The following is a 26,917-nucleotide window of genomic DNA, read 5'->3' as shown; positions in this document are numbered from 1 at the left end:
GGCTTCCAAATGACGCTGTCATCAGGCCATTCTTTCTTCCCATGAAATCATTTCTCGGTAAGTGTAGGTTCATTCTTAGAAGAATTGTAATTTGCACATTACAATGCATTGAAACAATCCAGGACTCCTTTTCTGATTCCCTATTCAGAGTTTCCCCGGATTTGAGTGCACTGTTAAGTAGGCTCCACTACATTATGTGGCAAGTGACAAAATATCTTTAAACATCTTGTCAGATTAACAAGCCTTTTGTGGGGCAAACCCTCTTCATTATGAAGTCAGGCTTCTCCATCAGACTCGATTTCTTAGTATTTCCTTCTTTGATCATAGAAGAAATAGTTCAGATAAAAGCGGCCTACAATACCACTTTTGATAAAATACACAGTGCCTGTACAATAATATTGTCCTATGTGACTCTGACTGAAGCAATCCCATCCCTTCCCATATTTCTGTCTCTTTAAAACTTGCTCTCCATACCCTGCCATTTGTCAGTTAAATTGTATTAGAAGCTCATGCAGCCTCTTCCATAGCCTGAGTAAGAAAAAAAATATTTTGTTAAGATGTTAGGCAGTACTAAATATAGTTATCATTATTGTGGCTTTTATATATACATTACAATTTTGTCACAAGCTCAATGTAATATCTAGAAACTCCCTTAAAATAAAAACTAGTGAGAGTTATGAAATTACAGCCAGGACAGATGGCCAGATCCTGTCATTGGAAATAAAAGTAATGTTATAAGTGTATAACTCCATTGGGGAAATTGAGTACCATAATAAAGTAGACTTCCACTTTCTGCAATGAAATTCAATGACTGTTGAGGAGTTTAGGGTTTAGAAAATTGAAAAATGAAACCTTTGGTTTTTCGCTGCTGTTTGATGATGTGTAGCAAGTCCCTTTATGGACTGAGGCTAACATCCAAATAGTAACAAGCTTGCAGTGAATAGAGCCCACAGAGGATAAGCTACTAAATCTTGCAATAAAAGCTGTGTGATTTACAGTAAATTCCAGAGGGCTGACAGCACCACAGCTGAGGGCATAAACACTTCTTTCATGGCTGAAGCTTCAGTCAGCTCTGTCTGCTGTGAAGTACAATCGAGCAGCGAGGCATGCTGCTTACCAGCAATGACTTTGATAAATAACTAGGAAGTCCCACTGTTGGCTTAAAACTAGAAGTTGTTCAGTTGCAATTCTGCATTTGTCCTGCTTTAATGGGTATGGAAGTGGCTTTAGCTGTAATCTGTCAGTGATTGATTAGGCCTTGCTGAATCCCCTCTCCACTATGTTTTCAGCTCCCTGCTTTCCACAGTTAAAACAAAATTGGTACATATGTGACTGCCCTCTTATGAGGAAAGTAAACACTTTTAATTCTGCTCAAGTGAGTATGAGTTAAATGGCTTCAACTGATAAATTGGTGACGGAACAACAAATCTTAACAGCTGAGACATTTGGGATCATATGTAGTTTTCATTTGCTGCTGGCAGAGTGGGTTGTAGTTAAAAGTTCCAATCACAGTCATTTATTTTACTCACTGATATAAAAGCCAAGGAAGAAGTAGGCCACTGTTCTAATCATAGAAGTATTGAGTTATCAGGCTTAATGCTGGACCCACTCATAATCACTCTGCCTGTCTAAATTAGGCATGCTATTAAACAAGTGCATGAATTCTACAACACAGAGGAGAGAATACTGGAGCAGTGCTTGTAGCTATAATTAGGGCAGAGGTATTTACACATTTATTTTAGGAGGTTAATTTCCCATCACACCTGGCTGAAATATAATATGTGTGAGCCTACCAGATGTGAAGGGTGTTTTGTGTTGTTGTTTCAAATAACACTTTGAGTCAATTGATTAATTTCATAAGTGAGCAAAGGTGGGAAAAAGTGATTATAATTAAATTCAGAAAGAATTCATGCCATTTAATGTCAGGAAGGAAAACACACATCAGTTCCCAGCAGTGAATATCTCAGATGGCCAAACTTTAAATTGGGACAGGGTTATCCTCCCTAAAAAAAAAAAGCAGAAAATAATGAAACCAAAAGTAATCAATGGAAAAGGCATTATATGATATCTTTCTGGAGATATGGAAAAGTAATGCATAGGAAAAATATTTTAATTACATGTGTTATTGGTTTGTTTCGAAGATAGTTATTTCATGGAGGAGAGAAGAAGGAGGTAGAATGACTTGTCTTCTGTGTTATTGGTCTCCTAGAGACCTTGAAGTAAATTATAAGTGGCAATGTATGGAAACTATTCAGATACAATACATCCAATCACATGACTTTAAAACCAGAATGAACTACATACGTTGAGGCAGATTAATGTCTTTAGTATAAAGTCATTATTAGAACAATAATGATTCAAGTCTAATAATGACTATAGCCAGTTGGTTCTCCTGCCGTAATACATCTTCCCACTTCATCAGATCCTGCAGGGGAAAAATGGCTTGGAAATCCGGCTGCCCAACTATATTTGTCATTTTATCTATTCTTCAAGATCTGCTGAGGGTAGGAAACTTGCATTTTGACACTAGCACATCAATGCTTACATAAAGTGAACAGCAGCTAAAAACATATTTTTCCCTTTAACAGTTCACCTTGCATGAAGAAGAGGTTCGACTTTGTGGGGAAGTTCATGCCCTTTACTTTATATTATTTATGGTTTCTTACTTCCCTGGGTGATAATCAACGTAAGGCATATTTCTCATGTTTGGAGCTCATTCTTTTCAATGCAGTATCTGGGAAGATAAGATCAGATAAGAACACTTCCCTGTGTAACTCTTCCTTGCTGTGGTTTATGACTTGATTTTAATTTATCCATTTCAATCTTTTTAACCAATTAAGCCTGATTCTTCATTGCAGACACTGCTCACTTCCTGTTGCATGCACTGAATAGTTACAGATGAATTATAAGGGCAAATTATGGTTGCCATGAACTTCTCTTGCCATGTCACAGAATGGAGAAATAAAGTGTGACAGAAGATGGCATTGGATTAGCTTGAACATGCTTAAAAAATGATTGATATAAGTTTTACCACAAATTTAAAAAACACTGTGCTTCAGCACCCAGTGAAGATTTGCATACCTGAGGAATGGCAGTTCAAATAGCAGAATGTGAGGTCAATCCCAAATGGCTAGTTAAGCTACTCAGTTGGAAGCTATTTCCTCCCGCTCTTTTTTTTTTTAATACTTATGATTTAATACTAGTTGATCTGAACTCCTATTAGTAAGTAATAGTGGAATCAGAAGCTTAGGTCTTTTTCATGACATTAAAGTTTGTTCAACTTCTTTGGAGGTAAGTATACTCCTTTATTTAAAAGGAAAAAAGGTTCTTTTTCTTTTCCCATATTAAAAGAAATTATCATAATTTTTGTTTACTTATGTCTGAGACAATTTCAATTCCATCAAACTAAAATTTGGTGTAAATTAGTTTAGTTGCTGGATGATGTACTCTTGATGTTTTACTTTGTCTGTAAACAGAGGGCTCAGGGTTCTAATCTCTAAAAATAGTGCATAAATAAAGGCAGAGAAAATGCAAGCATCTGTGTATTATCTGCTACGTCACTTATCTCCAAGTCTAGTGTTTTCCTTTTTCATCTTTTACCTCTTCATTTTGTCTCTCCCTTTGCCATCATCTTTCCTCTTTTTCATTTTTAATCCTCTTTCAAAAAACGTTTTGAGTGTGTAGAGTAACCAAAAAGAGAGGCTTGGGTTTGGGGAAATAGTTCAGTGCACTGCAAGTCCCTGAGTTCAGTCTTCTGCTCTGCAAAAACAAGCAAGCTAACAAACAAAACCAAAGAAAATGCAACAAAACAAAACCTATCCATGAAGAGTCAAGAAAATTAGAATCTCATGAAACATTGTCTAGTGGGCAGACACTAACAGGTATAATTCCAGTGTCTGTATTTCACCTCAAAGTGATTGACTGATTAGATTGGAAAAACAGAGATTGAAGGAAGTTGCAAATACACTTGATTAAGATATCTAAAAATATCCATGCATTTATGTTCTTTGATTATCGCAAAGGTGATAATTTAATTTCATTTAAAGCTATTTTGACCCTTGTAAAAATAGTTGTAACATGGTTTTCTTTGTTCTTCTCTATGAAAGTGATCAGATTAAAAATTCTACATGCAGAAAAATAAACAAATATTTATATTGACAGATAGTTAATGTCCAACAGAATTATTTGGCAAAGGAACTGAAGCTGGTCCTAAGTTTATGACTAACATTTCACACAATATTTCATCCTGGGTTTCTCTAGACCTTGAGTTTCCTAATTGGAAAATGATAAATGAATAATTGATGATATTCAAAGGCCCTATCACTAAAAAATGTTATTATTTTCATGCTTATACTTAATAGCCTAAAATTTTATAGGATTTTGAAACAAACATTATTTTAAATACTGTCATTTTAACAACTGACCTAGAGTGTTTAATATAGAACAAACCATCATTTCTACCTCTATTGCTTCACTGAAACACTTGATGAGCAGCATCAGTGTTCAGGACTCCTTTATTCTCATTTCTTTCATGGCTTCTGCAGCATTCAACATTCAATCTTCTTTCATCAGTTTAGAGAACACCCACAGTCCACCATAAAGCAAAACTTCTTCTAAGGACTGGTGATATCCTATACAGCATCGCATGAAGTTTCATTTTACTGTGGGGAAAAAAAATTCAGATTTATCAACTGAAAACTATGGATTTGTGTAGTCTATAGTGGGATAAGCTATATGCAATTGAAGTTAGAGATACTGAGCAGCATAAAACAGGTCAAAAGAAATACATGAAAAGTGGACTGAGATAGAATACAACATATTTAACATATATCCAAATCTTGCCTTTATTTGTTACTTACAGCAGTAGGTTGTGAGAAAATATCACCAACATATAGACTGATAAAATGTAACTTTAATACCATATAGAAATTAAAAACATTTTAAAAGAAGGAATAACTACGATCCAATCTTTTGAAGTTCTAATGATAATTGGCACATTGTTTAATTGATTTTACTTTTTAAAAGTTAATTTCTTTACTTTTTATTATTAGTCATGTATTGAAGCATTAAAATTAACATAAAGGTGAGGATAACACATGATCTTTATATGTCATCTTATTAAAATGAAGCTATTTTAATACTTTTAAGAGGCCTATCAGAAAACACAATTTATATCTTCAAAGTATATTTTGTCAGTTTCAAGTATAATTTTTGCATTCATATTCTTTTATGAATTTTAATAGAGACACTTAAATTGTAATTATTCCTCTCAGCTCAAATGCAGGTAACAAATGGAATTCAATCAGTGTTTGCGCATAATGACCATCATTAAGAGAGAAATAATAATGACATTCTCTCTGCATTAAACTTGCAGACTCTTTACACAATGATCTGAATCCCATTATTGATCTCCATGGAGATATGCAATTGTCACCTATTCTGCATAATATCTGAATGTTAAATACATTTGTTTGGAACAAATATTTTAATGAATACAGTCAGTTCCACTTAATTAACTATCTGATAACTGAATATTTTTACTTAATAATTCAACTTGGAATATCAAAATTGTTCTATTTTTTATTCAAATGCACTTGAGATTAGTCATAGATAATCATTTGAATGTTCATTAAATGTATATGGAGTTTAGAATTCCCCTTGGCTTTCTTTAGAGTATATCCATTAGAGGGAGAGTTGAGAGGTATTTTTCATTTGTTTGAAATAATTTTCTCCTGTCACCGTTCAAAATAACTCTTAGAAACTTATTTGTAAAATTTATTTTCTGACCACAATCCTTCTGCCATCAAACTTCTTTTTAATCATAGGACTGTTCATAAAATTGTCACTATTTATGTTTATATACATATATATAGATTTTTACTGTGAGAATTTAATTTGAGGAAATGCTCATATTAGAAGAAAATATGAATAAAATATGGAGTTTGTTTTCTCAGTAACCTCTAGGAAAGCCTTAATTAGTTAATATTTTTCCTATCATCTTCCAAAATGATTTTAAGATAGTAACATGGTAGTAATAACAAATACATTGATTTAGCTCTAAGATACTACCAGCACTTTATCTTTAAGTACTTTTATGCTAGTGTATTCCACATGAACTTGCTGAGCACCCACACCAAATCTAGCACTGTACTTGACAATGTTGAAGTCATGAGTTAGACACAAGCTCTGGCCTCAAGAAGCTCACTTTCATGAGAAGACACAATAAGCTAAACAAAGATTTAAAAAAATGCTATAGTTTGAAAGAAGAGCCACAAAACCATGCAGGTTAAGGTAAATCATTAGAACAAGGGTCATCATACTAGCTTCTGAAAGATGGAAAACTGATGTCATAAAAGAAAAACAGAATTCCAAGTTTAAAGTGTTGGAAGAAAGGTTTTCAAATAAAAGAAGTAACTAACATAGGAAAAAAGCTTGGAGAAAAAGGAGTATGTGATCATTTTGAGGATACATATCAATCCAATTCATCCGGAGTTTCAGTTACAGTGAGCAGAGTAGGAGAAAGAGGGTGTTGTGTTACTATGATAATTGGAGCTTATTAGATATTTCCTAGACCCCAAGCATCTCAACTCTTTACTTAAGTCCTCTACTACATCATTACATGAATCAGGACGTCTCATTTTAAGATTAGAGAACTGCCCTTTAGGAGTAGGACAACAGTTCTGGACCAAATCTGTTATTGGAAACCTGATTTCTAAGTAGCATTGAAATTATGTTGGAAGGACCTTACATAGCTTCCTAAGGTAAATGGATTAGTGTTGAAAGATTTCTTCAGGAAAATGACATATCAGGTAAATAATTAAGAAGAATTTTTTTGGGTTATAAAATGAGAAGGAAACTAGGATCAAGGAGGTTGAAGGAAAACCTGAAATTATGAGGATGTTTTACTAACCAAGTAAGTAGCCAAATGACAGAAGAAACAGAAAGCCATCATAGTCCTATAGCTTCTTGCAAGGGCTTAATTTAGTTTGAATAACAATATAGATAAAAATATTATTAGGAGAGAAAACAATTCTGTTTCTTTGTCTTCATCCTTCTCTAAGATTATTTAATCCCCACATCTTAAATTCTAAAGGCATAAATATGTTAAATTATATGAAAAGGTACTTTGCAGGTGGAATTAAGGTATGATTTTAAAGAATGAAAACCATCCTAGATTATTTAGGTAAGCTGAGTGAAGTAACATGAGCTCTTAAAAATGAAAGACAAAGCAAGGCACAAGTGGCTCATATCTGTAATGCTAGCTAATCAGGAGGCTGAGATCTGAGGATCATGCTTCGAAGCCAGCACAGGCAGGAATCTCCTTGAGACTCTGATATCCAGAAAACTTCTCAGAAGAAGCCCATAGTGGCACTGTGGCTCAAGTGATAAATTGCTAGCCTTGAGTACACAGAGGATCTGGGACAGAGTCCAGGTCTTGAGTTCAAGCTCCAGGATTGGAAAAATAAACAAACAGGGTGCTGGTGGCTTACATCTACTCAGGAGGTTGAGATCTGAGGACTGAGATTCAAAGCCAGCCTGTGGAGAAAAGTTTTGGAGACTCTCTAACCATGGAAAAGCCAGAAGTGGAACTATGGCCCAGGTGGTAGAACACTAGCTTTAAGAAACAACATGAAAGCTCTAAGACACCTGAGTTCAAGCCCAAGGACTAGAATAGAGGGGGGGCGGTGTTACATAGTCAAAAGGAATATTCAATGTTAAAAAAGGTAGATGAGCCAAGCACCAGTGGCTCATATATGAAATCCTAGCAACTCGAGAGGCTGAAGTTTGAAGTCAATTAGGAATTCTGGGAGACTCATATCTCAAGTGACAGGGTACTACCCTTATGCAAAACAGCTCAGGGCAACCTCATAGCTTGTGAAAAGAAAAAAAAAAAAGGCAGATGAGTATGACAATTTCAGTAGGCTTCAACTTCCACCAGCAGCTTTCCATTGAAACAAAGATGTCCACAGACATAGAATGTAGGATTGCTAGCAGCCGGCAACAGTCCTCAACTAATGGTTGTAGACACAGAGATTTCTGTGACAAGATCAAAGAATCAATTTCTACTGAAAATATTAGTGTGAAAAAAACAGATTTCCTCCTAAACAGTACAACCTACAGACCTGTAAACTGAAAAAAATTTTTTTTTGTTTTAAATGGCTAAAATGGTTGCTGCAATAATATAGACTAATACAAATGGGGATAAAATGAAGTTTACATAATATGATTTCAAACGTAGTAATGTATTGCTGTGTCGAATGCTTTAAAAACACTGAAAGAGATCAACTATTATTTTTGTCATGGTAGGACAGACTCTAAGGTGAGTCCTTGGCCTAAAGAGGATTTTTCCATTCCTACAGGAAGCAGCACCTTTGTCTCTGAACTGCTTTCATTATTTCACCCTTTCTTTGGCCCAGACATAAGTTTTAGAAAGGTAACTTTGAATGCTAGCCTAATTTGAGGGCAAAATGTCAAATATCCATGCTCTTTTTGTTATCTCCCTTGCCTATGACTGATAATGGAAAGGAAATGAAGTCTGATTCTTCAGAGAAGAGAAATCCCATTCTTCATAATGCCTCTCTCAAACAGAGACTTCTCAAATAAAACTTGCATTAAGTCAAAGAACATCTGTATTATAGTCATTGATCATGTTATGGTTCCTCAAAGGGAGCAATGGGGTTCATGTTTGATTTACATCTGATGCAAAGATCCAACTTAGGTGTTCAGCACAGGGAGGCAAATGTGATACTTGTTTTACTCCCTTTTCTGGTGGATTTGAGGCTTGAGGCTTAAAGTCCGAGCCCTGTATTGGGTAGGCAGGTGCCTTACTACTTCATTACACCTTTGGTGACACTAAATATGTTAATGGGCCACATACTGGTGAGGCTATTGATGCCCAGGGCACACTTCCTATTTTACCACCTTAATATAGGATGGACACACTGTCAGAACTGGTACCACCACCTGAGACACTCATCTATTTCCCAAAGTTTATTCTATCTATGCATCTGGCAAGCAGAAATGCTAGGGGATTCATTTCTTTGAAAGTGTATTTCAGTAGCTGATGAGATGTGGTGTATAATTCCTCCACCCCCTTACGTGAAAAGATTGTTTTCTCAATAGGATTAGGCTAAAATTGACAACAGGGACTCTTGGATTGATTAATAACCATTGTTGGTTGCTTTCCTTTCTTGTCTAAGTTCATAAGTCTCCATTGGTGTTTCCTTAGTGTGCTCCTCAATGAGATTGTTTGTACTGGAATCTCTGACTCAAGATTGGCTTCTGGAGGTTCTCAATCTTTCTTTCCTCTTGGTAGAAGATGTTGGAGATAACTACTCTTAAGGGTTCTAAAAGGGAACTCATCCTGTGACATACCTAAGCTTTTTCGTGAGCATAATTAGTTTAGAAAAAGGAAGATGACCTTATCAGAGCCAGTAAAGTCTATAACCTAATAGTATTAGAATGAAAGTGAAGCAATGTATGCAGCATCTCTTTTGTAATACCATTCTATTTATTCAAATGGAAAGTATAATTTATAACTATGATAAATATCATTTTAGAAGAAAATAGTATAACATTAGTTTTAAATGAAAATATCTTGTAGCTTTTACTCATTCATTCTGATATTATGAAAAACTCAGACATAGTAATTTACTGGGTTATCATATTGTTACTATGATAATAAAAATAACATCTGCTATCAAACAACCTTTTCACTATAGTTCCAACTTTTAACTACTTGGACTAAGATGCGCATATCCTGAAATGTAATAATCGTAATAAAGTGAAGATAATGGTGAGTTATAAGACTACCTCTGTGCTGGAAATGTTACTGCCTGAATGTAAGGTCTTCATTACATCTGCCAAGAAACAAAGGAAATGATGAGGAGATTTATTTTATTGGATGTTCTTTAAACTAACAACGAAGCATTGGTTAGATAAGAGAAAATTATGAAAACTGGAAATAAAAATTGACCAGATCCTCCTAGAGTCCCTGATTTTATTAAAATACACACACACACACACAGACACACACACACACACACACACACACACACACACACACACACCAGAGTATTTACAACTTGTCAGGTGATTCAAGTTTTAAGAAATGCAGACTTGACAAATTTAAGGAAAGGATACCAAGACCAAAGCTTCTAAAATGGGAAGTGGTTCAGTCTGGCTGAAAAGCTCTCAAGAGCATAAAATCCTGACTCTACCTATAACAGCAAGTAGTCCCAGGGAGACAGCAACAGAGAGTGTGTTTGAAGAGACCCGTGAAGTTGCCTAGGGGGAGTAACTCGAAAGATTTCAGATTTTAAAAGCATGTCTTGAATAGATGGAATTTGAGACAGAGAATGAATGTAAAAGAGTGGCCAGAAACTGGTATTGTAATTCTACTAGGTTAAAACTCAGAAAGCTTCAATTTGCTAGAAAACATTAAGGACATGAAAATTTAAAACAAAAATCTTTTCTGGCAATGAGCAAACCAAGAATCATGTATTTACACGTACATACAGAAATGTAAATTTTATGATGTTTTAGGTGCCTATTGCTAGGTTATTCTGCATAGGAAACAATGCCACCCTTTCCTGCCAGTCACATTTGATATTGGCTGTAGATTGCCTAGGCACTCCTCTCTCTTCCCCAGGTGTCTTTCTTATCTTAATGTCCGTGGTAGGGGAGCAATTGCTCTCTTGTTCTCCTGGCAGGACAAAAAGAAATGACTGAACCAGGCCAGATTATACTATTGGCTAATAAGCAGCTTGAGACAAATGCCTTCTGGCAGAGAAATTCATTAGTCATTATCCATACACAGCTAAAATTTTTAAATAATACATTTAATAATCCTCCCTACTGAGGTATGTACATTCAGTAAAATGAGTGTAAATACTAAAATTCTTACTAATGCATATTGCTTTTATTTTGGATCAATATCTACATTTTTCAATTTCCTTTCCTCGTAGTCAATATAATAACAAAGCAAATTGTCTTGTATCAGTATGTGCACAGTTTCACAAAGCAAAACCTATGCCAGAAAAACTTCCCAACACGAATAATGGCATGAAAAACAAGTAACAGAATAACCAATGTGAGGAAGATTCAAAAGAAAAGCAACCAGAAGTTTTGTACACAAATAACACATGAAAGGATGAGAGAAGGTATATTTTAGTGTTAAAATTTACCTTTCAAAATTATAGTTACAGCATCAGAATTACATTCCAAGATATTCTTTTTTAAATTTTCTTTGGTAGTGGTTGTGGGACTTGAACCCTCAGTCTGGGTGCTATTCCTGAGCTCTTCAACTCAAGGCTAATGTTATGCCACTCGAGCCACAGTGCCACTTCCATTTTTCTGGTGGTTAATTGGAGATAAGAGTCTTACTGACTTTTGACTCATGCTGGCTTTGAATCAGGATCCTCAGATCTCAGCCTCCTGAGTAGCTAGGATTATATGTGTGAGCCACCAGCGCCAGTCAAATGTTCCAAGATGATAAAATGAATTATATATGGCTTTACTCAACACTTTTTCTTTTGTGAAAACTGAAAGAGGTAGGAAACTCTAGGTGAGTGATAAATAAAATACCCGACAAAGGCAAGACTATTCGGTTTCTGAGGCTACCACACAAAAACTGAGTGTTTTACAGGAAGTGAAATCTGTTCTCTCAAAATTCTGTAAGGCAAATGCTCTACATCAAGGTATTGGTAGGGTTGGGTGCTTCTGGAAAACTTAGGAGAGGTGGAAGTTTCATTCTTTTTTGTCATTTTCCAGTCATTACTGGAAACTTTAGTCTCTCTTGGCTTGAAAGTTTATAAACTTAGTCACTGTCTCTGTATTCACACGTCCTTCTGTCTTTGTCTCCATGTCTTGTTTTCTGTCCCTAAAAGGACTTTTTCAAGTAAGCCATTAATTATTGAATTTAGTTTTTTGTTTTCTGTTTTTTGTCAGTCCTGGGCCTTGGACTCAGGGCCTGAGCACTGTCCCTGGCTTCCTTTTGCTCAAGGCTAGCACTCTGCCACTTGAGCCACAGCGCCACTTCTGGCCATTTTCCATATATGTGGTGCTGGGGAATCAAATCCAAGGCTTCATGTATATGAGGCAAGCACTCTTGCCACTAGGCCATATTCCCAGCCCTAATTATTGAATTTAGATATCACCATAATCTATAACAATCTTATCTTGATATCCTACCTTATCACCTCAGTAAAGACTTCTGTGACAAAAAAAAAAAAAGATGGCACACTAGGAAAGACTTATATTTGTAATTTCACTTGTTATAGAAGTTATACATTCTAGTCTATTGTGTTCATTCTGAAATCCATACGAATAGACCAGAGCCTCTTTGTATTAAGTGCTCAATGAACATTGGTCATATGAGAATATTTGTCAGATGAGTACAAGGAAAACTTACAACATGCTGGAGGATAAGTGAGGCGCTTAGGCCATTGCAATTTATCTATTTCCTAAGTATGAGTTTTCTTCCTAACTTATAAGTTCCTTTAGGGTAAAATTTTTCTCTTATAGTGTTTATATATTTTGGAATAATTGAAAATAACACCATATGAGTAGCTTGTAATACACAATTAATGGATATAATAGTGGGTTAAAGGAGCATTTAGAATCATTGTTGATTTGGTTTATCTCTCTGTTAGTGTTCTGGTTCTTTTTTCTTTCTTTCTGCCTGCTGGAAGAATTATTTTTGTCAAATATAAAGCATGATGTGAAACTGTAGCTTTTTTTTTTTGCTGTTGTTGTTGATCCTCTGCTTTCCCTTCCTGTGCTTGTCCCTGTGCTGTCATTGTATCCCATCTGAGTACCCTGGGTATTTGTAAATATTTGTATTAGAACTAGGAAAGGCAAAGGGAATATCAAAATCGAGAGACAAATGATATAAAGACAAATGACTCCAATAGCAATACTTACAAAACCATCTGGCTTAAACCAACTGAACTCATGGGGGGAGAGGTGGAGGAGGGAAGTGAGGGAGGAGATAACAAATTATACAAGAAATGTACCCACTGCCTTATGTATGAAACTGTAACCGTTCTGTACATCACTTTGACAATAAATAAATAATTATTCAGGAAAGAAGTAAAGCATGTGTTTCTGTCTAGGGAAGTGGTTCTTTGTTTAAAGACACATGGATGTATTCACATACAATCTATATCAAATGCCATATATAAATTAACATCAATGTCTAGTGATAGTTTATTATTAAAATAATTGTACTAGAATTATAGTTTCTACTATTTCTCTGATAAAAATCTTATGGTCCTTTAAGTCTGAAAGTTCAAAAATCTGAAAAAAATAAGGTAGATTAGAGCCTATCAGCTATCATTCAATCGTTTTCCTTTCATAAATATTTGCTAACAATTTCAAAATGGCATAATTGCTTAACTTAAATTCACATAAAAATTCATTCCCTCAATTGTCTCTTCATTTCATGATTTGGAAAGAATGAGTCAAGAAAAATACCCAATTCTGATAGAACATCTAGAGGGCCACCTTGTTATTGTTGTATCTTACCCACTCATTATTTAGTTATTTAATTAGACAGTAAGTTCAGAAAATAAAGACAGGTTTAGGACAACAATTCTCTTACATTTGAATATTTGAGACTTCCCTACTCTTATTAACAAAACTTCTCCAGGATACAAGAGATTGGAAATAATGCACAGAATTTTACATTGATTGCCTAATGTACATTGTTTGCCTCCTAATTTACTTTACATCTTAGATATATAAATATAGTGTTGTTTTCACCAATACCAATTCCATTCCATTTCTGTACAGGATCATCATTGGCCTTTCCCTTTAACATGCTCTTCATAAAGGATAGTCTTGCACATCATGATGGTAAAGAATTTAAGTAAAAGAAACATAACTTTTACAGTGACCAAGTGTTTTCTCACTTTATTTCTCTCACATCCATACACACAATGATACAAATTATTGATTTAGTATAAGAAAATACATATCTTTAAGTATCCAGTCAGTCTAACTTGGAAAATATCATCTGTGAATGGATTTCTTCACAGACTGCTACCCAACATGAAAACTAAAAACAACAGCCATGTAAGAATTTTTTTCAACAGTGACAAAAAATATGTAAACCTAGTACAGACTGAGTAATTGGTTGCCAGGGTCACAGGCCTGATTTTTAGCAAAGTCTTACATTTCTGAAAATGGCATCCAGGTGCTTTCTTACGTATGGGTGTCATTATTTTTAGTAAAAGAAACCTTTTCACCCTTATTCATGTCAAAACACAAAAAAAATTCCATAAATCAGTACCAGGTTTGTTTTTAGTTCTAAATACTTGGCCAATTCTATACTTATGTCTCATAAACTTCATTATCTGGTTTTCAAAATGAGGAATTATGATTAAGATGTACTTTGTTGTGAAAAATAGTGCTTTTTCCTGCCTTTTTTCCCTCTGCATTTTGATATTGCGTTTATCTTAGGCAGTGAAAATGAACCATTTGGTTTAATTTTTATTGCTTGTCAGTTTCCTAGAATAAAACAAAGGTATAACACTCCAACAGGAAGCATTCAAAGAAATGCCTAAAACCAGACTCTTAAACATAGAAAGTATTGTCACCACAAGCCAATGGTAATAAAAGTTGTATTGATTCTGAAAGTATGGTCTCTTTGTCATTGAGAAATACAGCCTTGAAAGTCCCAGGTAATCTTGGGTTCACAAATGGAAACATTTGATTGTTTGGTTCACAAGCACATGATGGCCTGTCTGCTTTTAGTTCTGTGTAATTGCAAGGTACAGATTTGACATCCAACATGTTATACGGTAATTACAAATTCAGGACAAATGTGCACAAGGTTGGATGCAATTGAGACTAGATAATAAAAAACTAGAAATAAAAAGAGAAACAATGAACAAATCAAGTATAAGCCCCTGTGGATACACAACAGATCAACAGACTAACAAACATTTAGGATGTGGCAATTATCTTTCTCTGACCAGCATAGAAATTGCAAACTTAGACTTACAAAGATTGTTTACCAAATTCCCAAATCAAAGCAATGACATCTAGTTTTATATTTAACTGTGTCCTAGGTATTTATACAAATCCAGACTAAACTGAGTAGGCATGAATTACTTGGCCAATATCACTGATTTCTGTATGCTTTGTCCTGTATATAAGTTTATCTGGGGAAGTAAAGGGGAGTCACAGAAACAGTGGGACCAAGGGTGAACCAAGTCAACAATGATACTCACTAAAAACTATGTTGGGAATTAACTTTACAACTTGTGAGGGAGGGCAATGGGGGTGGTAAGTGGGAGAAAATGAGAGATACAGTAACAATGTTCTCATTACCTTACTTATGTAACTGTAACCCCTCTGTATATCACCTTTACAATGAAATTTATATATTTTTTTACCTGTAAGAAAGTTGGTATTCATTATATTTTAGTTCTTTTTATTTCTGTGCTTTCACTTTCTGCAGTTTCAGTTACCTGGAGTAAACTGTGGTGTGAAAATATTAAATAATAATAATAAAGCAAAGAGAAATAAAACAATTCATAAGCTTTACATTGCAAATCATCCTGAATGGTGAGATGAAATCTTGGCCCAACCCACTCAGTCTCACCTGGTGTTGTTAGTTACTTTGTCTTGGTCTTAGCTTTCAGATGCACTGCTGCATTATCACAATGGTTGCATTAAAGTAAAGCTCCACAGACTAATGCTGAGTCACAGGACCTTCATCACAACCTCACTTCATCTTATCACATAGGCAGTTTATCCTCATGTCACAAGAACAAGGAAGAACACAGCATCACATGCAATTTGAAAGAGTGAAGAGCTTATAATTATCCCACTGTATTATTTGTTATTGCCCTTAATATCTTACTGTTAATAATTTATACACTAAATTATCATAGATACTTCTGTAGATGTAGGAAAAAAGTACATCTAGGATTTGCTACAATTTGCAATTTCAGACATTCATTAAAGAGTTGGATGTATTCATACTTATTATGTTACAATTCTCCTATATAATCTTATAATCACAATACAGAAAATCAAAAGCAAAAACAAATCATAATTTCCATCCTCAAAAGTTGGAATTGTAATATTTAGAAAAGAAATAGTTATTATTTTTGTATATATGTTTTTTTCAAATATGTTTTGTCTATATGTTTTAAAAAATAATTTGGGAGATTTTATATCATGCTTTTGTACTTTAGATTTTATTAAAATTTCTCCAAATTCTAAATACATTCCTAAAATACAATTTTTAAATTTATGCATGTATTTACTTCCATGAACATAGTAATTTAATTATTATAAATTAGTTTGTCATAGTAGATTATCATTGCTGGAAGTTTTCACTGTTTTGTTGTTGTCACTTCTTGCAATTATAAAGGACACAACAGCCTGGTATTGGTATTAAAAACAGACCTGAAGACCAATGGAATAGAACAGAAAATGCAGAAATAAAGCCGCATTCTTACAGTCAGCTGATATTCAGCTGATATAAAGGAGCTAAAGACATGCAATGGAAAAATCATAGCCTCTTCAACTACTGATGCTGGGAAAACTGGGCAGCCACATGTAAAAACTCAAACCTAGCCTATCACCATGCACTGAGATCAACTCAAAATGGATTAAGGACCTCAACATCAGACCTGAACCCCTGAAACTACTGAAGGACAGAGTAGGAGAGACTCTAGAACTTATAGGCACAGGTAGGAATTTCCTGAATATAGTCCCAGGCAAATAGAGGAGACTCTGACAAATGGGACTACTACAAACTAAAAAGTTTCTGCATAGCTAAAGACATAGCCACCAAACTAGAAAGACAGCCAACCATATGGGAAAGGATCTTCACCAACAAAGCAACATAAAAATGCCTAATATCCATCATCTACAGAGAACTTAAAAAACTAACTCCCTCCAAACGCAGTAAACCAATTATTAAATGAGTAAAGGAGCTAAAGAGAGACTTCACAGGAGAAGAGATAAAAATGGCAAAGAACATATGAGAAAATGTTCAACACCCTGGCAGTAAAGGAAATGCAAATGAAAACAACCCTGAGATACCACCTCACTCCAGTTAGAATGGCCTATACTCTGAACTAGGCAAAAACAAATGCTGGAGGGGATGTGGGGAAAGAGGAACCGGAACCTTTCTCCACTGTTGGTGGGAGTGTAAATTAGTACAACCACTTTGGAGAACAATATGGAGGTTCCTCAAAAAGCTCAGCAAAGACATACCCTATGACCCAGCCATACCACTCCTAGGCATCTATCCTGAATAACAGGTCTCAGGAAAACAAAAGACATCTGCACTTCCATGTTTATCGCTGCACAATTCACAATAGCCAAAATATGGAAACAACCAGATGCCTCTCCACAGATGAATGGATACAAAAAAATGTGGTACCTATACACAATGGAATACTACATAGCAATTAGAAATGATAAAATATTGGTATTTGCAGGGAAATGGTCAGAACTTGAACAAATAATGTTGAGTGAGACAAGCCTAGAACACAGAGAACAAAGGGCATGGTCTCCTTGATATATGACTGTTAGGTTGTGGGGAGGGGACAGTAGAGACCAGGTCTGCAAAACAAAAAACTTTTTTTCAAATGGTATTTCCACAGGTTTGGGTCAGAGACTTTACATTATCTATAAGCAAAAACAACTCCCAAGAGAAGGACACAGGAGGATTCTACTGTTGACATTACATTTAAAGTTCTAGGGGAATTTCCTTTGGCGTACTCTACGTGGTTACTGTATATGATTTTGGTGCACTGGGTATTGTATATATGCCTACTTGATCTAGGGAAGGGAAAGAAAAACGAGGGTATAAGATATCACAAGAAATGTACTCACTGCCTTATTATGTAACTGTACCCCCTTTGAACAACACCTTGTCAACAAAATGTAGTTAATAACAAAAAAAGAACACAGTATTTTTTAAATGTAACAAAAGTGAATTTATTACTTTTATTCTCCATACTCTTTAAAAATTGGTATTATAAAGGTGATATATAGATGGGTTATACTTATATGAGTCAGGTAATAAGTACACTTCTTTTTGAATAGTGTAACCTTTCCCTTTATTTTCTCCCAGTTTTGTCCTCCCAATTCTTTTCCTCTATAAGTTGTATAGTTCATTTTCCAGAATTATCACCTATCCAGAATGATTGAACAAGTTTATATTCTCACCAACAGTCTAGTAGTGTGCCCTTTTGGCCACACCTTCATCAGCATCTGTCATTGTTAGTTTTCTTGATAATGGAAATTCCAACTGGGCTGAGTTAGAAGCTCCATGTTGTTATTATTTGCATTTCTTTTATGGCCAGAGATGTTGAACATTTCTTCATGTGTTTATTGGCTATTCTTACTTCTTCTCCTGAGAAGTCTCTCTTTAGGACTTTAGTGCATTTAAAAAGATAAAAACACACACAAAATGGGAAAATATTTTAATAGCTATTCACTAGACAACAGATTCAATTCAGCGTTCTGAGTCTCTTTTTAGTCATTTACAGAAACATTACTAAAGATCATGCAAAATGCATCAACATCAACTTGCATCTTCACTGGAATGAAAAATAGCCATCCAATTTTTCACCTCATACAAATGTTGGGTAATGCCAATACAAAAGGAAATTTTTAAGTTGTGCATTTATAGAGAAATTATATTGAAGAGTGGTGTTCATTTGCATTTCTTTAGTTAGCAGCACAACTTGAATGTTTAAAAATGTGTTTATTAATAACTTGCATTTCTCCATTGTTGTTCCCTTTTTCTTTGCCTAATTTTCTAATGCAATTTTAGCTTTATTTAACTTAGTTATTTTTCTCATATGTTTGAAAATACATTTTCCCATTAGTTTTATATTTCTACTACTTCTATTTGTGATGGGTTTTTTTTGTGCTTAAATGCTATGTGTATTGAGAGTTTGTAGACAATACTATCCATTCTTTTCCTTTATTTCTTTCTCTTCTTTACATATAGAAAGTCTTCCTACCCAATGCTTCCATCATATATTAAAGTAACAATACATCTATATTTTATTCCAAAAACTAATGGTTTTATATATTTAATGCTATTATCCATCATGAACATATTTTGACAGGTATTGAGAAGTACAGATCTAACTTTAATCTCCAGATTTTTTCCAAATAATTAACTTATTCTTACAGCATAATTTATTGAATAATCAGCCTACTTCTTTCAGGTCTGAAATGTCAGTTATTATGTACTGTATCATTAATTATATATAGATGTATTGGAAAAATCTGTTTTTATGTTAAACTACATTGTTTTAAAAAATTGTGTCACATTTTTATATCTGACAATAAAATTCCTTTCCTTTATCATCTTTGAAATTTTTGTTCGTTTTTTACACCCACTTTGAAGTTTAGAAAGATGTGAGATACATTGAATTTCTATTATCAATGAGAAGATTACGTTATAAATAAACAATTTTGACCACCCAAAGATGTCCATAGCTAATTCCTAAAACCTGACAATTTGTTACCCTCTATGGTAAATGTTATTTTTCAGAAGTGATAACATTTATATTGGGATGTTTCCCAAAATTATCTAGATGTACCAGATAGGTAAAAGTAAGGGGAAAGGGAAAGGAGGAGGGAAGAAGAAGGGGATAGGAAAGGGGAAGGGAAAAAGAAAAGGGAAGGGGAAAGGGAAGGATTAGAAAAGATGCTGTCAGTTTGATGTGTAAAACATTTTGACTTGTAATATTTCAGAATTTTCCAAATTGTATGAATGAGAAAATAGCTGTCCAAAGTAGGTTTTATAGTAAGTCCGGTATTCTCACAAATCTGGGCTGCTCTGACTGCTTTAGAATAGGTGATTCTAATATTTGCCTACATACCTAAGCTTCTCTTTTTCTTTAGAAGCCATCTTTTTTTTGTGTGGATTCTTACTCCTCCCCCATATACTTTCCAAGAATAAGCATGTAGAAATGGAAGGTTAAATTCAAACAGTATAACGTATTCATATTTTTGTCCATTCAAGTCAGGGGTACCCTCAAAAAGCTAAAATCATTGAATCTTCTTTTCATGAAGCTTTTTTTTAAAGTAGGTAAAAAAAAAAACAACACCAAAACACCACCCTACTAACATAGGAAGCAGATGGTAGGAGGACATTTTCTCAGATTTATGTATCTAATTGCAGCACAATATAGAGGCATTAAAAACTAAGCTATGGCAGAGTTTAATTGTTTTGAATATGTCTGTTAATAAATATTCATTAGAAACCTTCTGAATGCTCAGCAATATAATGCTACAGATACTAGAATTTAAAAAACCAAACAAACCAAAAAACAAACAAACAAGCAAACAAACAATGTCAAATGCATTTCCAAAGTCTAGAATGGTAAAGAAATTAGAGATTAAATATTACAATTACCAAGTAGTACTTGGTGATAGGAAACGAAAAATGGAAGCCTTAAATATAATCAAAATCACCACGAGTAAGAATCAAAATTATGTGAATCACCATGTGTTATGGAGGTGAAAGCATTACCTATGAAGCAATTGTGCTAAAATGTTTAAGAAAAATTTAATCAACCCTTTGAACTATTTTCCTTTTATAGAAATTTTGAAGCATAACCAAATTGTTGAAAATGTTTTATGAGGAGGCAAGCAGTTGAAATCAGGTTGTAACATATTTTTAAGCACTTATAGTTGAATAAATTTTAAAAAGGCTTTTTTGTTTGTTTTTTCTTTTTTAATACTGGGGATGGAACCCAGGACGTTGCACTTGCTATGCAAGCGCTTTGCCACTGAGCTACATCTCAGCCCTAAAAAGGCTTTTGCTAAGGAGTGAACATACTTTGACCCCCCCACCCCAAATAAACAAAATAAAAAAACACATTTAAAGAGTTAAAATGGAATTGTAATCAAAGCTGAAATGGACTGAGTTCTCTGGTTAATAAAGCCAGTTACATAACTTACTTGGGAGACACATGTAGTTTTTATTGTAGATTTGATTTTATGGATGGCACTGGGCCTACAGGAAAATATATTTTCTCTTTAAAAGGTGTGCTGATGGGGCTGGGAATGTGGCCTAGTGGCAAGAATGCTTGCCTCATGTACTTGAAGCCCTGGTTCGATTCCTTGGCACCACATATACAGAAAACGGCCAGAAGTGGTGCTGTGACTCAAGTGGCAGAGTGCTAGCCTTGAGCAAAAAGAAGCCAGGGACAGTGCTCTGGCCCTTAGTCCAAGGCCTAGGACTAGCAAAAAACAAACAAAAACAAAAACAAAAAAACAACAACAAACGTGTGCTGATGTACTTAGGGATAATGTATCCGTGTGTACAACTGATTATGAAGTGGTTTAATGAAGATAAAGGACATTTGTTAATGCATTCTAGTGACAGATATATAAATAATGATTTTATTATTCTATTCTCTTTTTGTATGCATTTAAAAATTTTAAGAAAACTTGAAAATAGTTCAATGTTGGGCATTCACCAATTAATCAAAAGGAGCCATTCATGTGTGCTAAATTCACCAGTGGGGATTGGGCCTCTAAAAGCAAATCAAAGTTGAATAGATAGAATAAATGAGAGAGTGGTTGTGTATTAAAGGGAAAATAGTATAATCAAAAGCTAAACAGGTTAGAACACAGTGACATGTCACTTTCGACTTGCCACACTTTGCATTTAAGTTAGACTGCCTCACATCAATATCAGTTTTCCCCCAAACAAAGGATGTTCCATGCTCACTTGGAGAATTTTTGTGTTTGTTTAAACTGTTTTAAGTACTTCTATATATGTCACTACATTATTTGTCAGTTCTTTCATCAAGCTTTCCATTTTAAGGATCATAACACTTCTCCAATGAGAAGTATGTTTCTTATTTATAGAACAGCATGAAAAAATGCACTGGCCTATAGGGCCATCTTTTTTGTTATGTCTTGCAAATATTTAAAAAATAAAATGTTATCTATTAATCAAAGCCTTCATGGTTATGACTTCGTGGTCTGATGTTTTAATAAAATAAGTTAAAGTTTGTAGTATAAAGTTTAAAGTTTATAAGACTTCTTCATGTTGCTGAATCATATTACCTATGGAACTTCATGCTTCCTTTCCAAGTTCTCTGTATCCCAGTTACAAATAATCGTAATGATAGCTCTGAACTCAGTTTCTTGCCTTCTGAGTAATAGTGGCCCCTAGCACTTACACTATATTTGGTTTTCCATTTTCAAAGTGCTTTGCAATCAGTGACTAGCTGAGCTCCCTTACCCGTGAAATTTATTTCTTGATGACACAAGGGACAGGTTCCTGGCATCTGGCTATGACCAGTATTGCAACCATGGAGCAGAGAGAAAATCAGCACTGTGGATTGAGGAGGAGGTTAGGGGTCAGTATATTTGTGTCCGATTTTGGACTCGGAACTTGATTTTTGGACATCCTGCTTTAAGACAGGCAATTGCTCACTGTAAATTTCACCACCTGTAGGAAAAGATATTCAGAATCTACCCTGAAAGGATGAGAAGCTCAGCTCTGGAATAAGGATGCTCTGAATTAGCAATGGGACTTTGGAGCCTAATCATTGTTCACAAGGAGTTATTCAGTGGCTCTCCAATCTTGGTGTGAGACTTCTATTAACAGACTTTGTGTTTAAAATTCCATGATGAATGAAAACATTCTCAGTACATTTTCATCCAATAGTAATACCCTCCTCAAATGTCAGTAGTTGTAGGAAAAAGCAATAGATCACATGCCTACACCAAGTTAGTGAGGCACTCAGTAAACTCTATATGCTTCCTATATATCACAGTCATTGTGATAACTTCTAATGATTACCAACAATAATTCACAAGAATTTCTTGAAAAAAATGAAGACAACTCTGAAAAGGAATAGATGATGGTTATAATAATAGTGGTATTTTAGAATCAGGAAGACATGTATACCTAGATATTTTAAATATGCAAATGAATCTTTCTTTTTTTGTGACTGATGTTTTTAGATTTGCAATATTTGTCTTCAGTGGAATTCCTATTCATTTCTTATCTTCACTGTCTCATTCAGAGAAATATCACATGGAGATATTTTAGTTGGGAAAGTTCTACTACAGAATTATAGATGACTAATATTAAAGGTGAGAATGTTTACTTGGTTTCCTACAAAAATGAAAAGATTGTTCAACAGAACTCATGGAAAGCAAAATCCTGACTTAAAAAAAAATTTAAGGAGAGGGGCTGGGAATATGGCCTAATGGCAAGAGTGTTTGCCTCCTACACATGAAGCTCTCAGTTCGATTCCCCAGCACCACATATGTGGAAAACGGCCAGAAGGGGCGCTGTGGCTCAGGTGGCAGAGTGCTAGCCTTGAGCGGGAAGAAGCCAGGGATGGTGCTCAGGCTCTGAGTCCAAGGCCCAGGAATGGCCAAAAAAAAAAAAAACTAAAAAAAAAATTTAAGGAGAAAAGGAGAGATGATTGGAGCAATAAATTAAAAAACTATCCTGTGTTTTTATATTGAGTAAAACCTCCAAAGTCCATACACCTACAAAAGGTTGCTTCTGCCCCATGCAGCAGGAGGAGATGATTGTGATTAGCAAAAGAGGCACTGGATTTGCACTACAGTCTTCCCTAGGAAAATTACTGAGGTGTCTCAGAGAGTTAATTAGTGAAATTGTTAGTTTTCCTGTCCTGACATATGTATTTTTGCTTGGAGGTTGTAGACAAGGTGAAACAGAATAGTCAGATGAACATGAAAGATTTAGAGAGACAGCTAAATATTCTGATTTATTTTAATAGAATACACTTGTAATCATATTTAAATGACTGACTTTATATTGAGATTACTATTTCAAAGTAACAAATTTAGTTTAGACAAAATGAGTGAAAAAAAGAGAGATCGGATCCTTTATGTAATCCATTTGGTAGTTTCGTGACTGTTGATGACATGGGGATTTTGCTCAAATTAATTATATTTGAGAGAATTTGTATTATATCTCCGTACTTTATGGTAATTATTTATTATGTCATTCTGAATTTTCTGTTCTGGCTTTGAATCACAGTCTTCACCTCTCAGCCTTGTAAATATCTAGGATTACAGGCATGAGCTACCGGTGCCTGGTCCTCCTTTATTTTTAAACATTTGATATATAGTACAAGATACCAGTAATCTGGAGACCTCTATAGTATTGATGAAATTCATTTAAGCATTTCTGGAAAATGAAGCTGATTACTGACTTGCTTGTCTCCATAATTCAGTGGAAGAAGTAAAAATAAATCTAGACTTCTGATGTCTTTTATTACTTGTTAATTTTCTTAGGGAAGTAAAAATGTATGGGATATTAATTTCACAATTTGTTATCAATTTGATTTCATTCACTATTAAGAAACAAAGAAGATTATATTAGCAAATTCAGAGCATACTGTCACTTCACACACACACACATATCCTTTTTAAATATTAAGTTTCAAATTGTATTTTCCATAGCAAATATACATATATTTTGTAAGACAGAAATCTTTTTTTTTTTTTTTTTGCCAGTCCTGGGCCTTGGACTCAGGGCCTGAGCACTGTCCCTGGCTTCTTCCCGCACTCTGCCACTTGAGCCACAGCGCCGCTTCTGGCCGTTTTCTGTATATGTGGTGCTGGGGAATCGAACCTAGGGCCTCGTGTATCCGAGGCAGGCACTCTTGCCACTAGGCTATATCCCCAGCCCCAAGACAGAAATCTTAATAAAACTGTTTATTTAAATCTCCAATGAGGAACAAGCCCTTTCCAGGCATAGACATGAGTTCCAAAAAGTAAAAAAAAAAAAAATAAAAAAAAAAAATGAAACAGCCAAACAATAAAAACAGAAACAAAACAAAATGAAAAACAACCCACATAAAGTCATTCATTTAATTTTAATTTCTTTGATTGGAAATACCAACCTGGCCAGACATCAGTGACCATGACTGTAATCCTAGCTACTCAGGAGACAGAGATCAGAGTATCCCAGTTCAGAGCTAGCCCAAGCAAGAAAGTCTGAGAATATTACCTTCAATTAACCAACAAAAAGCTAAAAGTGGCTCAAGTGGTAGAGTGCTAGCTTGTGCAAAAACATCTCAGGTACATAGCACAGGTGCAGAGATCAAACCCCAGGACTGTCTCTCTCTCTCTCTCTCTCTCTCTCTCTCTCTCTCTCTCTCTCTCTCTCTCTCTCTCTCTCACACACACACACACACACACACACACACACACAAACTGCCAATCTTAGTTTTGTAGTTATTTCTGTGATTGTCCATCAGTTATGACACACGTTGTCTTCTTTATATTGATGTTCCAGTTACTTTAAAAAAATTTTCTATTCTACATCTAATGATTAATATTAAAGAAGTTTTCATGCATGGGTGAAATTCATCCTTTTAACTATATAGATCTTACTAATTGAGCCTGAAGTACTCTAGTATAATTTTAAAAACTTTAAGAATTATTCAAATATATTACTCACATACAATGCTGGAATTGTTGCCTTGTGATCTGCTACCTAGATTTTCACACAAAATTTGCCCACAAAACAAGCTGGTTCTATTTTAATGTGTTTAAGGGAATCACCATTTAGCTGAAACTTGCTGCACCAGAAAAGCCCATTTCACAGTCTATTCACACCTGGTTTTATGACTTTTCACCAAGGAAGGGCAAAACAGCTTAGACAGTCACAATAAGAACCAACTTGAACCTTATTTAACTTTCAAACCTTCTAAATTTCTTTAAGGCTCAAATAATTCCCACAAAGCCTTTTCTTACTTCCTCCCTGCTCTCAAAGCCTGCCCTCTGGGAAATCAAACCACCTACTTACTGGAAGAAACAAACACCACTTATATATTTCTATACAGTTTAGGATTTCACACATCTTAGGAAAACTTAAAGAGAGGGGTTAAGGTTTTTCTCTTGAAAATAGCAATTCTACCAATAATACTTAACTGAGATGAGTTGAGGCCTGTGTAGAATATTTATGCTTCATACTCTCATCTTAAATGCTATGAGGAAGACAAAGCGTGAAGCTTAATGATTTTCACATACAGGCTATTATAGTAAACTTATCACTCTTAGAAAAAAATATATATGTCTACCAAAATATTAAACAAAAGTCATGTGAACTAAAAGCCATTACTTAAACCTTATGAGAGGCTGCTCATGTGGTTGGCTGTGTGGGTTTTCTTTTTTTTTTTTTAACTGTCTTTTTTTAATTAATTAAATTTTATTTACAAGGTGTTGTGCAAAGGGGGTACAGTTACATAATGTAGTGAGAACATTTGTTATGATATCTGTTACACCCTCATTTTTCTTTCCCTTCCTTAGTTCAGATAAGCATATATACAATATCCAGTGTACCAAAATCATATACAGTAACCACATAGGGTACACCAAAGGAAATTCACCTAGAACTTTAAAAGTAAAATCAGCAATAGAATCCTCCTGTGTCCTTTTCTTGGAGTTGCTTTTGCTTATCCTCATCTTATATAATCATGTGTACATAGCTGTTGAGATATTGTGATCCACTGATGAAGTTTTTCTTTTAAAGCATGGTGGAAAGTTGAGCTGATATTGTCTGTATGGTATCGCTACAAGGATGCTTCGTATTTGTGAAGCACTTTCACTTAGTTTTATGACTGCGTCCTCAAAAGCTCATGCTTGTTGCCAAATAAAACAAATTTACCTAGAAGTAGTATATATTTAAAGAGAAAGGCTAAAGAATTTTGAAGGTAGGCAATGGTAAAATAAATGAATTTATAAGTTACAAAGGAGAAGATGAGTAAATGTTTAGGAAATCTGGAATTAGTACTCCATCCTGATCCAAATCCTTATATCTGCTCTCTGATCAGAAATGGAATTGTTCACAGGAGAACAGACTCCAAAAATCAGCTATTTTTAAGGCCAATGCACAGCTCTGTGGCTTCAGGGTGTA

Source organism: Perognathus longimembris, chromosome 4, assembly GCF_023159225.1.
Source record: "Perognathus longimembris pacificus isolate PPM17 chromosome 4, ASM2315922v1, whole genome shotgun sequence".
NCBI classification, from domain to species: domain Eukaryota; kingdom Metazoa; phylum Chordata; class Mammalia; order Rodentia; family Heteromyidae; genus Perognathus; species Perognathus longimembris.
The sequence above is the reverse complement of the archived record's forward strand: the minus strand, read 5'-3'. Positions refer to the sequence as shown.